Genomic DNA, 14,011 nt, shown 5'->3' on the forward strand with positions numbered 1-14,011 from the left:
AGAATAGTCCATAAACATAACTAAGATGCTTTAACCTTGTTAGTAGTCAGGAAATGCAAAACAAAGTTTAAACATAATTTTTATAATTCTATTTGCCATATGGAAATAAATGTAGAAAAGCAATCAGAACTCTTATCTACTTGCAGTAGGCGTATAGGTTGATACAAAACCTATTGGAAATAATTTGGTATTACCAAATAAAATTAAATACATGTATACTCAAGAAGTAGCAATCCCACTCCAAAGTATACTCTGTATATAAATATGAATTCCCTGTACTAATACTCTCTATAAATCTACCAGAAGATATGACAAAATCATCAGTGTCATCATTGTTGATGTAGTGAAATAAATTGAAACAACACAAATGTTCTTCAAGAGGACAATGACTAAATAATTGTAACATGTTCAAATAGCTAACGGACAATGAAAGTGAATGAATATGACACTTGTCAAACCAAAGTATAAACAAATATCAGAATGGTATATGCATGAATTTATTTATATAACATTTAAGATAGGCAAAACTAAATATATATTCATATATGTGTATATATTATATATATTTATTGATATCATGTTATTATCATATATGTCATATCATACAGTAATACATATATATATTCACAGATAGACTAAAACAGGATAATAGCAAGTTTGTCTCCGAGTGGCAATAACAGTTGTTAAAATATTGAAATACTTCCCTACTGTTTGTTAAACAGCCATTGGCTTGCACACCACAGAGTGCCCCCAGCCAAACACATGCCAAATGTCCAGAATGTTCTGTTCCCTATCCTAGGACCTTCTAGATATCTTCACTTTTTACTTAACACCTCTCATCAGTGGCAGATTTACAGTGAACCTTATCCTTCACGGTCCTTTACTTGCAGGGGCTCCTTTTTAGGTCCCAGTTTTGCAATTACAGTGAAAAGATTCCATCCCACCAAATTGTACCAGTTTGGGACCACATAAAATGTACGAATACAGCCATGCCTAGCACATGGTCCAGACCCCTACTTCAGTGCTACCCAGCAGCATCCATTCTGGTTGTTCAGTTCTTGACTTTAACATTTTGAGGGTCATCCATGTGTAACACAAAGAATAAATGCAAATGAATAATAACACCAAATTCAAGATAATGATTACCTCTGGGAAAAAGGGAGGGGACTGGATTCAGAATGAATATGAGTGATCTTCAAATGTTCAGGTAATATTTTACATCTTTATGTAAATTGTTATCACATGAGTATTTGTTTTATTATTATTCTATAAATTATGAATGTGCATTACATACAATTTTTCATGTGTATATTTCACAATAAAAAATATGTATTACTTTGTATTCCGTTGCTCATGACAAAGTACTTGAAACTGAGTAATTCATAAGAAAATAAATGTCTTAGTTTCAGAGGTTAGGAAGTCCAATGTCCAGGGCATGCATCTGATGGGCCTTGTTCTTGGTAGAAATTCTCTACAGAGTCCCTTGGTGACATAGGTCATCACATGACAAGAAAGGTAAGAGTGCTCGTTAACATACTCATTTGCTCTCCTTATAGAGCCACCGGTTCACACACATGATAATTCATTAAACCATTAACCATTACTCCATGAATGGATTGATCCATTCATGAGAGTATAGTCCTCATAATCCAATCACCTCTTAAAGGCCCCTGTTTTCAATACTGCTACATTTGGAATCAAGCTCCCGAATATGAGCTTTGGAGGTGACAAACATTCAGACCATGGCAATATATTAATATCAGATAGTAGGGTTTACGTCCTCTTACAAAAATTAAGCAATCTGCCAAGACATGTGTCTAGAGATATATTTGGAAATGAATATGAGTTTAAACCTCTTATATTAAATGAAGTACCAAAGTGTCAAATTATCTATGGATGGAGAAAGTCTTCTAGGTTTTTTTTTTTCTTTTTCATTTTCATAAAATATTCCTGTTTCTTCTGGATTTGGTCACCTATCCTTCTTATACTTAAGGAATTTTTAAACTGTTACAACTTAGTTTTGCTCGCACAGAGGTGGATTTAAATATGCAGTACCTAGGATCACCTAGGTTACTTGCTAAAAATACAAATTCTAGAAAAATTCACAGTCCACATGTATAAGGACCTCTGGATTAGCCATGCAGGAATCAATATTTAATAAGATTTCTATGTGATTTTGATAGACATTCAGGTTTTAGAGCTAGTCTGTTATTTATGTGGAAGACTACTTTTTTTTTTCTTTCCTATTACATTATCATAAGACTCCCAATTTGGTTGTTAGTCTGTCCTGGCTCTTATACATTTGTAATTTAATCTAGAGGATTGAGAGTGAAGATGTTTTTTATCTTCCTTTATATAAATAGCCATTATATAAACACTCAAAAAGGATTAAAATGACACAAGTACCATCATATAGGTAGCTCAGCATTCTGAATTGCTTATAGAGAATATTAAGAGTAAAATATTTTAACAGTAGTCACATTATTCTAACTTTTTAAAATTTTACACCATATTGCACTGCATATTTTTTACACAACAGTACTGAAATTGATAACACACTTGTTTTGTTTCAACAGAATCTTCTAAATGATTATAATGTATAATAAAATATTATGTAAAGTAATTGCATCCAAAATTATTCATTATTGCCTTTATCACATTACATGCATCAAAAGCCATAATCATTATCTCAATTTTCATTACAGAAATATATTCAGTTTATACCTTGGCATTATTCTGATTACACAAAGTCCCATTAAAATTAGTAATGAGCAAAACTGAACAGGTACAAATATTCAAGCTGTATGTGTGTGGCATCTTTCCTTACTGGCAATGTATTCAAAATGTGTAGCTCTTTGACCTGGGAGGTTTGCAAACATGTTGTGATTTTCAGGCTAGTGTTTTTATGTTTCAGTTTGGCTTGAGAGACTGAACTGATATTTTACATAGAACTAGATTATCGTGTATAAGAAATTGCAGAAGATGCTGAGGAAAAATAGGAAGGAGATTCTTTTTAATGAACTGTCAATCTTGAGAGAGCTTGTATTGTGTGACTGGTTTTTTCATAAGCTTTTTTTGTAAGAAAAGTTGATTTCTTTCATTGTTTCTGAATTTCTTAAACCACCAGCTTATATAAGCACCACACATGGATAAGTTTGAGAATCATTTTGTACTGCTCTGCTATCTTCTGAAAGCTCCAGAAATTTCTGAGCAAATGCGTGTCCACTCATATATGTAATAGCCGCAGGAAATCCTTAGAGCACTAGGGAAATGTTTCTCATCTTGGCCTGTCTCTAGTGATGGAATATTATATTAGAAATTATCAATACTATGTCAGTTCAGAGTAATGCAGTCTATTCTGGAAAATTGAGTTAGGATTTCATCACACAAGAGAAGGAAACAAAACAGAACATTGTTTATAGACTGAAGGAGTGATGGATGGATGGACGAATTAATAAAGTTGTTTAAAATTATACCCCAGGTTTATAATAAATATAATCCTTTATCAAATGACTCTACTCTGCAGGTAATTATACAACTTACTGGAAAACTAATGAAGCTTTAGAGAAAATGTGTTTATATCTATATAAACATACACATTTATATATAGTTTCAAGTTTTCATTCACATTAACGACATTCCTTTATACAGCAAGTCAAATTTGAAGAGAAATGAAAAATAAGATTTTAGAGCTTTTTAAGTAAACCAGGGTGTCTGCCTAGCTCAGTCAGTAGAGCATGAGACAAAGTAAACCAAAACTAATAGAAAAAATAAAATTAACAAAATGGCAGTAGTGAGTCCTAAAAAAAATTAAAAAGATTATATTTTTATACCAGGTTAGAGGAGTAGAACTATATCTTCACATTTTAAAATGTCTTGAATATACATATTTGTAGTTTATTATCATTTCCACTATTTTTTAGTTAATGAAAATGAATACCTTAAACAATAACCTCGGTGCATATTGTATCAGAGTACTATGGTATTGACATTGCCCTAGATAGCACATTTTCTCTGGAACACAATGAATACTGAACAAATGTTTGTGAAGTAAATAAGTGAACAAACACATGCTAAGTACACTCTGCCTTCAGATGTATTTAGGCAAGTTCTCCATGATCAATTAGATTGACTATTTGATGGATCTTGGATGTGACTGACACCATTTTACACACTGAGCACAAAATGGCCACCAGCCTTTCCCTTAGGAGAAACCTCGTGGTTTCTGAGAAATAGAAACTCCCCTACTTCCGCATGGGTGCAACCTTCCACCTGATTGCATCAGCCAGCCGTATCTTCCACTCCAGCACCAAACCCTTCCCTGATTATGCCAGCCTTCCTTACAGCCTATAGAAGCCCTCCCACCCCAAAGCTAGCTGCTGCTCTCCATTCTGAGTACAGCCCTCAGATTCTTTTCCTTTAATAAAGCTTGATCGGTACCCAGCATTTAGGCTCACTTGCTTTCACTATTCACAAGTTTATCTTCAACAAATCAATTAACTTGAAAATGGGCTAGATGATTCACATCTGTTAAACTACATAGATAACTGCTGAGTCAGATATCAAACATGGTTTAATATGTGAATATTATGATACATTAGTTAACCAATTTGACCCAAAAGTTGTCAAATCAACAATCATGCTATAATTTACATGCTTATGTATTTGTATAGTTTGCAAAATGCTTACATCTATTATACCACTTTTTCAAAATAAGGAAACTCAGAGATAAGCAATTATAACTTGGCCTATGTCAAATGCATAAGAATCAATGGAAATAAAATGGCGAATTAAGGTTTCTATACTTATCTATCTATGTTTCTTAATTTTCAATTGGCAAATAAAAATTACATGTATTTATTGTGTATAACATGCTGTTTTGAAATATGTTTACATGTGAAATAGCACAATTGAGCTAATTAACATATGCATTACTTCACATACTTATTTTTTTGTGATGAGAACACAAAATTTACTCTCAGCGATTTTGAGAATGCATGTTATTAATGATAGTCGCCATGTTATGTAATAGATCTCTTATACTTATTCCTCCTGTCTAACTGAAATTTGTGTCCTCTGACCAACATCTCTCCAACTACCCCAGCCCCTGGTAACCACCATTATAGCTTTGTTTCTATGTATCTGACTTATTTTGGATTCCACACATAAGTGAGATCATGCAGTATTTAGTATTTCTCTTTGTCATTTCATTCAGCATAGTGTCCTCTAGGTTCATCCATATTTTCACAAATGGCAAGAACTTCCTTTTTTAAATATTTTTAAGGATGAATAATATTGTACTGTGTATATACAAGGATATTTCAAAAAGTTCACGGAAAGATTCGTATCATCTCTTAATTCTATTTTTCTGGAAACTTTTTAGTGCACTCTTGTATATTACATACTTTTTATCCATTTGTCCATTAATGGATATTTCGGTTCATTCCATACAGTGGCTACTGTGAATAATACTGCAGTGAATGGAACTGAAGAAACCTCTTCAACATACTAGTTTAACTTCCTTTAATATTCCCAGTAGTAGGATTGCTGGATCACATGGTAGTTCTATTTTTGATTTTAGGAGGAGCCTCTATACTTTTAATTTTGTGGGAAAACTCCATACTGTTAATTTGTTGAGGAACTTCCATAATGTTTTCCATAATGGCTGACCTTATTTACATTCTCACGAATACTTTCTATCTTTAGTCTTCTGATAATAATCATTCTAAGATGTGTGAGATTGTATTAGTTCCTTTTTGTGTTGCTATAACAATACCTGAGACTGGGTAATTTATAGAAAAAAATAAGTTTCTTTGTCCCATCTTTCTGTAGGTTGGAAAGTCCACAACTGGGCAGCTGCATCTGGCCAGGGCTGCAGGCTACTTCCACTCATGGGGGAAAGTGAAAGGACAGCGAATGTGTGCACAGAGATCAAGGGTGAGAGAAAAGGATGAGAGCAAGAGGGGAGATGCCAGGCTCTTTTTAACAGTCAGCTGTCAGCAGAAATGCCACAAAAAATAATAGAGTGAGAACTCACTTATCCCCAAGGGATGGCATTCAGGCACTCATGACAGATCTGCCCCCATGACCCAAACACTTCCCATGAGGCCCCACCTTCCAACACTACCACATTGGGAATCAAATTTCAACAGAAGTTTTGGATGGGTAAACGTATTCAAACTATAGCAGAGGCAATATCTCATTTAATTCGCATTAGTGATAATTAGTGACGTTAAGCATTTTTTCATATACCTGTGGGACATTTGTATTTCTTACTTGGGGAAATGTCTATTTGGGTTCTTTGCAAAAATTAATCAGGCTGTTTATTTAGTTGCTATTGACTTGTTTGAGTTCTTTGTACATTTTGCATATTAACAGCTTATCACATGCATAGCTTGCAAATATTTTCTCCCATTTTATATGCTATCTCTTCAATCTGTTGATTGTTTCCTTTGCTGTGCAGAAGCTTTATGTATCCCATTTGCCTATTTTTCTCTGCTGTTACCAGTGATTTTGGGGTGATATACATAAAATCAATGCCAGACCAATGTCATGGAGAGTTTTCCCTATGCTTACTTTTACGAGTTTTATATTTTCACATATTGTGTTTAAAACTTTAGTTCTTTTTTGTATAACGGGGTGAGTCAAGGGTCTAATTTCATTCTTCTCCATTTAGATTTCCAGTTTTCTCAACAACCTTTATTGAGGAAACTATCCTTTTCTCATTGTGTGTCCTTGACATTTTTGTTGAAAATCAATTGACTATCAATGTGTGGCTTTATTTTGGGGCTCTCTGTCCTGTTCCCTTGGTCTTTGTGTCTGTTTTTATGCCAGTAATATGTGTTTTAGTTACTATAGCTTTGTAGTATATTTTGAAGTCAGGTAGTAAGATACTTTCAGCTTCATTCTTCTTGCTTAAGGTTTTTTGGCTGTTTGGGTTCTTTTATGGTTCCATATAAATTTTAGGATTGTTTTTATCTCAGGTTTCTGTCTTTAAATCTGAGGTCCTTGTTACCAGATGATAACTGCATGAATATCATTGTAGATATGGATAGTAACACCATACATACACACGAATATACACACAGAATTCAAGAGAATTACAGTAAAATGATGAAACTGAATTTGCCATATTTAAAATCATAATAATAAAAACTTTAAGTAAATGCTATTAATAGTATTTTCTACATTTTACTCTTTAACTATAATATCATTATACTGTCCATATATTTTAAGATACTTCAATTGATTAAATTCTGGCTGCCAGTCGAATACATTTTCTTCCCCCAATCAAATAGAACAATGATATAAAAGGAAAATTAGAAAAATTTCAGAGTACTTTACTTAAAAGGAGGAAAGATATAGGTAATTTTGTTAGCTAATTTCAAACATTTTAGAAATATTCATGTCTTTTATCTTAATTGTTTCATCAGATTTTGACATTGAGAGAAGTATGAGATGTCTTATTTTTTGCCTGAGCCAGGTTCATCTAAAGTTTTGGACATTAAAGGACTAAGGGAATATAGGCAGATGCTTATGGCCAATAGGAAAGTTGAGTTTTCATCACTCTAGTTACATTTGATTCACATGCTAGAATGTTGTACTTTTCCTCTCAAGAGAGCAGGACTAAGTGGGAGGATTCGATTTTTCATAAATATTAATTCAAAACTAATTCCCTAGGATAGGCTGATTCCTTTAAACCTGAGAATTCTTGTTTCAGGGATTGACTTAGGAGTGCAGAAGAATTGTGAGGGGTAACACCTGTGCAAGTTAAAGACAGAAAGCATGATTTATTAGAGGGAACTCAGCTCACAATGTTGACCTGACAGTTCCTACCAGCCAAAAAGAAGCTCTGGAGCAGACTGCTGTTTTAAGAAGTGTCATATTTTTGATGGAAATAATTAGGTCCCTGCATAGTTAACTTTCTCAGTTCTTCTCTAGGAGCTTCTCTAAGAATCATGTGCCGTTGGCACTATCATCTTCCTCAGCTATTCTGCTGGAACCACTCTGGCAATAGCATGATTTTGGCTTGAAAGCTGAAGCAAACCCTAAAGGAACTAGCAGTTGGAAACCATCAGTAACATTTTTCCTTAGATCTGGGCTGGTATTCTTTTCTTGGAGGGGAATTTGAGAGCCTATATCTGTGCCTGCCACACTTGTGACTCCTCTCTTTAATATCCTCCCATGTGATCTTTAATAAATACTTTTAGCTCTACTTTCAAAGTCTGTCCATGTCTCACCACCTCCACACCTACCACCCCAGTTGAAGTCATCATCATCTTTTTTCCTGGATTATTGAGGATAATTGTGTGGATTATTTATTAGTCTTCCTGATTCCGAGGTTACTTCCTATAATCTATTCTTTAAACAGTATATCATATCACCCCTTTGCTCTCAAATCTTGCTGTCCACATTCCTAAATCATATCATAATCCTCATGTATCCATGGTTTACCAACATTCTAAGTAGAAGTGAACCCTACATTTACCTAGTATTCTCATAATTATTATTACTGTTACTATTTTACTTTTATTCTGAGCCCTGACTCTCCACTTATTCTGTTCCAACCATAGCATTTCTTAAATATGTCGGGAACCTTTCTGCCTTAAGGCTCTAAGGTTACTATTTCCTCTTCCTTTCAGATTATCTTCAGGTCTTTAGAAAAATGCCACCTTTCAGAAAGACTTTCTCCGACTACTCTATTTAATTGTGCACTCCAAAACACAATCCCACGTTGAAACATGGCATTAACCTTTCTCTGCTCCTGCTTTATTTTTCTTCATAGAATTTATGAACAATTATTAATTACTATATCTTTGGGGCCTAGACAGCCCCTGGCATTGGGTCAGCTTTCAAATGAATATTTGTTGAACAAACTATCGAAAACTATCCTTTACCTACTTTCAGTATCTAATGGTTATGGGAATCAAGTGTTTATACATTATTCCATATGTGTATTATTCTCATTACAGTGAGAGATGAGGTCAGATTAGCCAGAAGATTATTAGTAACACAAAGAACAAAATAAAAGTAGTCCATAACATAAGAAATGTAACTCAAAGTAGCATTTATTAAATATCTACCTTCTCTGTGAAAGTCATTCGTCAGTTATCTAATTTCTTTAATTTTCACTATGCCCTTAAATAGTGAGATTGATTAATACCTTAAATAATTAAGGTAATTATTACCTTAGTAATTAATACCTTAAATAGGTATTGATGCTATTTTGGTTACTGACAGAAATAGATTTAGAGAAGGAAAATACCTAATCAAGTTTCTGTTCACATGTAAAAGCAGCTCTCATTCCCAAGCCTTTATGATTTCCACTCCATTGTGAAAATGAAGGACATTAATCAATTACATTCCTGTAATATATAATACAATAATTAATTACAGTCATGCAATAACTTCATAATTTTAACCAAAATATTCTTTATTATTTTCGTAGTATCTATAGACCACTTTCAAATGCACATAAGTTTTATCCAAACCATGAATTAAACACATAACTCAATCTCCAACACAGGTTTTGATTTAATTCTAGCTGGGATCTCTGATTTGTTCACAAAACATCCACATTTATTAATTTATTAACAAATCAATCCATCCATCAATCTATCAGTTCCTTTATTTATCATTTTTCCCTAATGGTTCATTTTATAGTAACAGAGATGGAACTTTTACCTTCATGGGATTTAAATATGTATGAGTATAAACCACTTATATAAACTATGTGAAATGAGTATTAAAAATAAAATTTTAGTATCAATGGGTACAAATATGAGGATTTAATTTAGCTTAGAGATTAAAACACACGCTCACAGATATACAACATCTGTAATAGCATCCCTTAAGAAGGTGGTCTTTTGACCAGAGACTTGAAGGAACAAATGAAGAACTTTAAGAATATTCCACTCCAAAAAATAGCATGCTTGAAAGGCCTAAAACAAGAATGGGGAACACTTGAGTCAAAAAAGACTTATTGTCAAAAAAGAATGGGGCATACTTGAGGGGAGGTAAGTGTATCTTGTCCTGAGAGAAATTGAAAACCATTAAGGTACTTTAAATAGGTAACTGAAATGATTAGAATTGCATTATTGGGAAATTACACTTATGGTAATGTGGAAGGAAGAGTAAAAGAGAGAATCTGCTGATATCTGTTTCCCCATGTCTTGACAGCTAACCGAAACTATTCTCACTGAAGCTGTCAATGATATACATGTTGTTATATATAGCTTATATTTCTCATTTCTTATCATGTTTGACTTCCCATTATCAGTACATATATATCATATGTCATAAATTATATATTATGTGTATATATTTACACATACACACATGTGGGTATTTCAGAAAGTTCATGGAAAGATTTATATTATCTTTTAATTCTATTTTTCATGAACTTTTTGAGCACCCTCATATACTGATGGAAAGTAACCAGCAAAACAAAAAGTATAAAAATTTATGGGAAATAAAAAAAAAGAAAAGATCCCAAGTGAGGCATACTGTATAAATTCAGAACCCATCCCATGTAGCAGGATTTATCTTTGATGCAAGTAGAAATGATAGTGTGATGGGAGAAAAATGGCTTTAAAACAAGAGTTGGTTTAAATCCATCATTTTGAAGAATAACATTGGAAGTTGAATATCGAATCATACATAGGTAAACATAATTGTATTAACAGGCAGTGCTGGACCATGAATCTTTACTGAAACAAATCTGGATTGTTGTTCCATATTGTTCTATAATTCTCAGCTAACTGATGCAAGAGTCAAGTCCTGGCCATTAGAACTTATACCACATTCTGGTTAGACAGGTGCAAAGGAGAGAAGAAAAGGTAAGAGACTTTGATCCAGAAGATAATTGAATAATAAATGTTGTCCTGAGTTGCCATGTTTTTGTACAGCAAAGTAAGGTTGATACTTCATCAGATATGTAAGTTTCAATCTTTTCTATGAAAGCAAGTTTATTTAAGTAAATTGATAAAATTGCCCAGATTAATCATGTGCTTTAACTATGCCATTCTAAAATTTTGGAGCTTTCATGGGCCTAATTCAGCCATCATACCAGTTTTGGATGGACCAACAGAATGCTTTTAAAAAGTAGTGTTCTAATGTATTTAGGTTTAAAGCCTCCCAGCACAGTATTGCTTTACACCAGCCTTTTTAACTATAAATGATAACTGCTTAACCCTTATCGGCATTTGAATTTAGAACTCAAGTGAAAACAAACATGCATGTAAAACATAAAATGGAAAAGCAAAATCTCAAGCTACAGTACTTTTACTGTTCAAATATCGTTATTTGTATAGCTCATATTCTTGTGAGATAGATTTTAGGTAAACATAAAGTTATTTTTAAACAAAGCAGTTTCTTAAGTTTTGTAGTGAACTAAGAAATAATACAAATACAACTCTTCCTTAGACAAATTTAACCAGTTCTTAGGGCATGTTCCTAAAGATTTTAAGGTCTTCCAGTAATATGGAAGTAAGAAATCCAAATGCCATAACTGCTTAGTGTAAGAATGTTCCTATATTATATATTTGTTCTCTGCACACCCTCCAATCTTCACACCTCATTTCACACTTCCCTATATACTTGGAATAGGATTCTAATTAATGTTTACTCTTTTCCCTCTGTCTGAAGTTTTTTTTTTTTTTTTTTTTTTTTTTTTTTCCTGCACTCTTTTCAAGCCCATCTGTTTAGTGGCAAATCCACCTGCTTCAACTGCTCCTTTGCCTTTTTTCTTTTCTTTTTTTTTTCTTAGCAATTTCTATAACTGTTGTTAAAAAAAAAAAAACACTCTTCATTGGAATTGATAACTTATTTGGATGAGGATTTTAATGTGTTTGACTTGTTTTCCTTCCTACACATTCACATATGAAAGCCTGACACTCATAAATAATGGCAGGAGTAATAACAGAACTGAGACTATTAAACAAAAGAATTATCCTCTCAAATCAGTAGAGTTGCATAGAACACTGAAATGTATATTTTTGATTTACAGCTTAGGGCAGAAAATATATGAAGGCATAGCAATGAATGTATATTAAATATTGTTTTTATGCAGCTTACCTAAAGGATTAAGATAACATATATATTTTCCCTTAATGACAACAGCTAGAAAAGGATTTTAGAGAATAATTTTAAAAATCAATATTTACATTGCACTCTGTTGACATGTATTTTGTATTATAGATACCAAAGTACTGAATGACTATATTTCTAACTTGTTTGTTTGACATGATTTTTGTTGCAACAATAAAAAATTGATTATCATTTTGAAGACTGTCATTTTATTTATCACTATAATTTATAAAAATTTTAAAATAGTAACTTTTCCTTCCTGAACATATACAATGCACACGCTTTACTGAATAATTAAAACAATGTGTCATATGTTTTACTTTTAAAATACTAAAATCACTAGGGCCTTGTATCATTTATACATATCACTTTTGAAGACTGATGCGTCTTAATAATAACTTTGTGGTTGACAATATGGCAGCAGTTTCATTTAAAAGTGATTGTTATACTTTTCAGTTGTTTTGTGTTTATTATATAGAAGAAGTCTCATGTATACCCTGAAATTTCTATCTCACAACCATCTGGAATAAGATATTTTCATTTGTAAGACCCATACAGTTGTGTTCTCAGGATGAGCAGATACAAAACATATTTATCAATTCACAGTAAATATAATGCATAGATAACTTCATTTTTTTTTTTCCGTAGGCAGTCTACAGAAAGTGGGCTTTGGTGACAGATCTATGCTGTATAGATGTTATTTACCTCTTCTGTGCTCAAATAGATTTGTGTGTTTCTGTGACAGCTCTTTCCATCCTATTTCTTGTATTAGGGTTATTTGTGCATTTATCTGCCTTTTAGATTATTTTGAGAACTGAGAGTTAAGGGATAAATTTGTTTTTATCTTTGTATATGCTATAGCACCTAACAGACTATTTTTGTACAATACATATTTAATGAAGTAAATACTTAAAATATACCAAATATGTAGTTTTTTATGAATCTTCCAAGTGGATTTAATAATTTAATTTTAATTCATTTTATGTTAATTATTTTTTGATATAGCAGTTGTAGTAGTAAAATATATTACTTTTCAAATGCAAAATAGGTATAATTACTATATAAAATGTATTAATCACTATGGTAAATATAACTAACATATATTAAAATGTATAACATATGTATACATAAAATATGTAAACATATAAATTATATTTTTGTTTAAGAATTATTTAGTGAACTACCAAATTCTTAATTATTTAAAAATTTCCATTGGAATAATCATTTCACTGTTCAAAGGTCAAAGCTACCGTTTATAGAAACATACATTTAGATTACAGCAAAATTCTGAAGCTCTCCTGATGAGAGGTAATTAGATATAATCTGTGAAATGAGAAGAAAACTACACTCATTCTCCTTAGCCCATCACGTGAGAGTTCAAAAAGGAAAGAAGCATTTCTTACCAAGTATAAACTGTGAGAGGTGTTGGAGGCTGTGCCAGGGGATTTGTAGGAGCAAGTACACAGAACCTCACAACTATTAGTATTTAATTCAAAGGTGATTTAAATCAACAGTGATTAAATGGCATTACCATTAATCAGCAAAGCAAAATGTAAGGATGGCCATTCTCCATTTTTGTGTGGAGAATGATTTCTTCTTAAGATTTAAAATATATAAAAATCCTTATCATAGTAGTTGTTGCTTCAGAAGTAAGTCAAAAGAAGACTTGCGTTTTTTTTCCTGCTAGAAGTGCTGTGACAAGCATAAGGTTATCAGTAGTTCAAATGACAGCTTGATATCAATGTTCAGTTAAGACAACAAGACCGAGGAAAATTAGGGCTTACAACATGCTCAAACTCACAGTCAAGCATAGAAAACTAATTACTATGAAGTACATATGAGTATACTATATTTTCCTCAATTCATAAAGCTGAAAACATGGACCAACTTACAGGTATAAGTATACTCATAAAACTGGAAGTAA

The sequence above is a fragment of the Cynocephalus volans genome, chromosome 13 (assembly GCF_027409185.1).
Source record: "Cynocephalus volans isolate mCynVol1 chromosome 13, mCynVol1.pri, whole genome shotgun sequence".
NCBI lineage: Eukaryota > Metazoa > Chordata > Mammalia > Dermoptera > Cynocephalidae > Cynocephalus > Cynocephalus volans.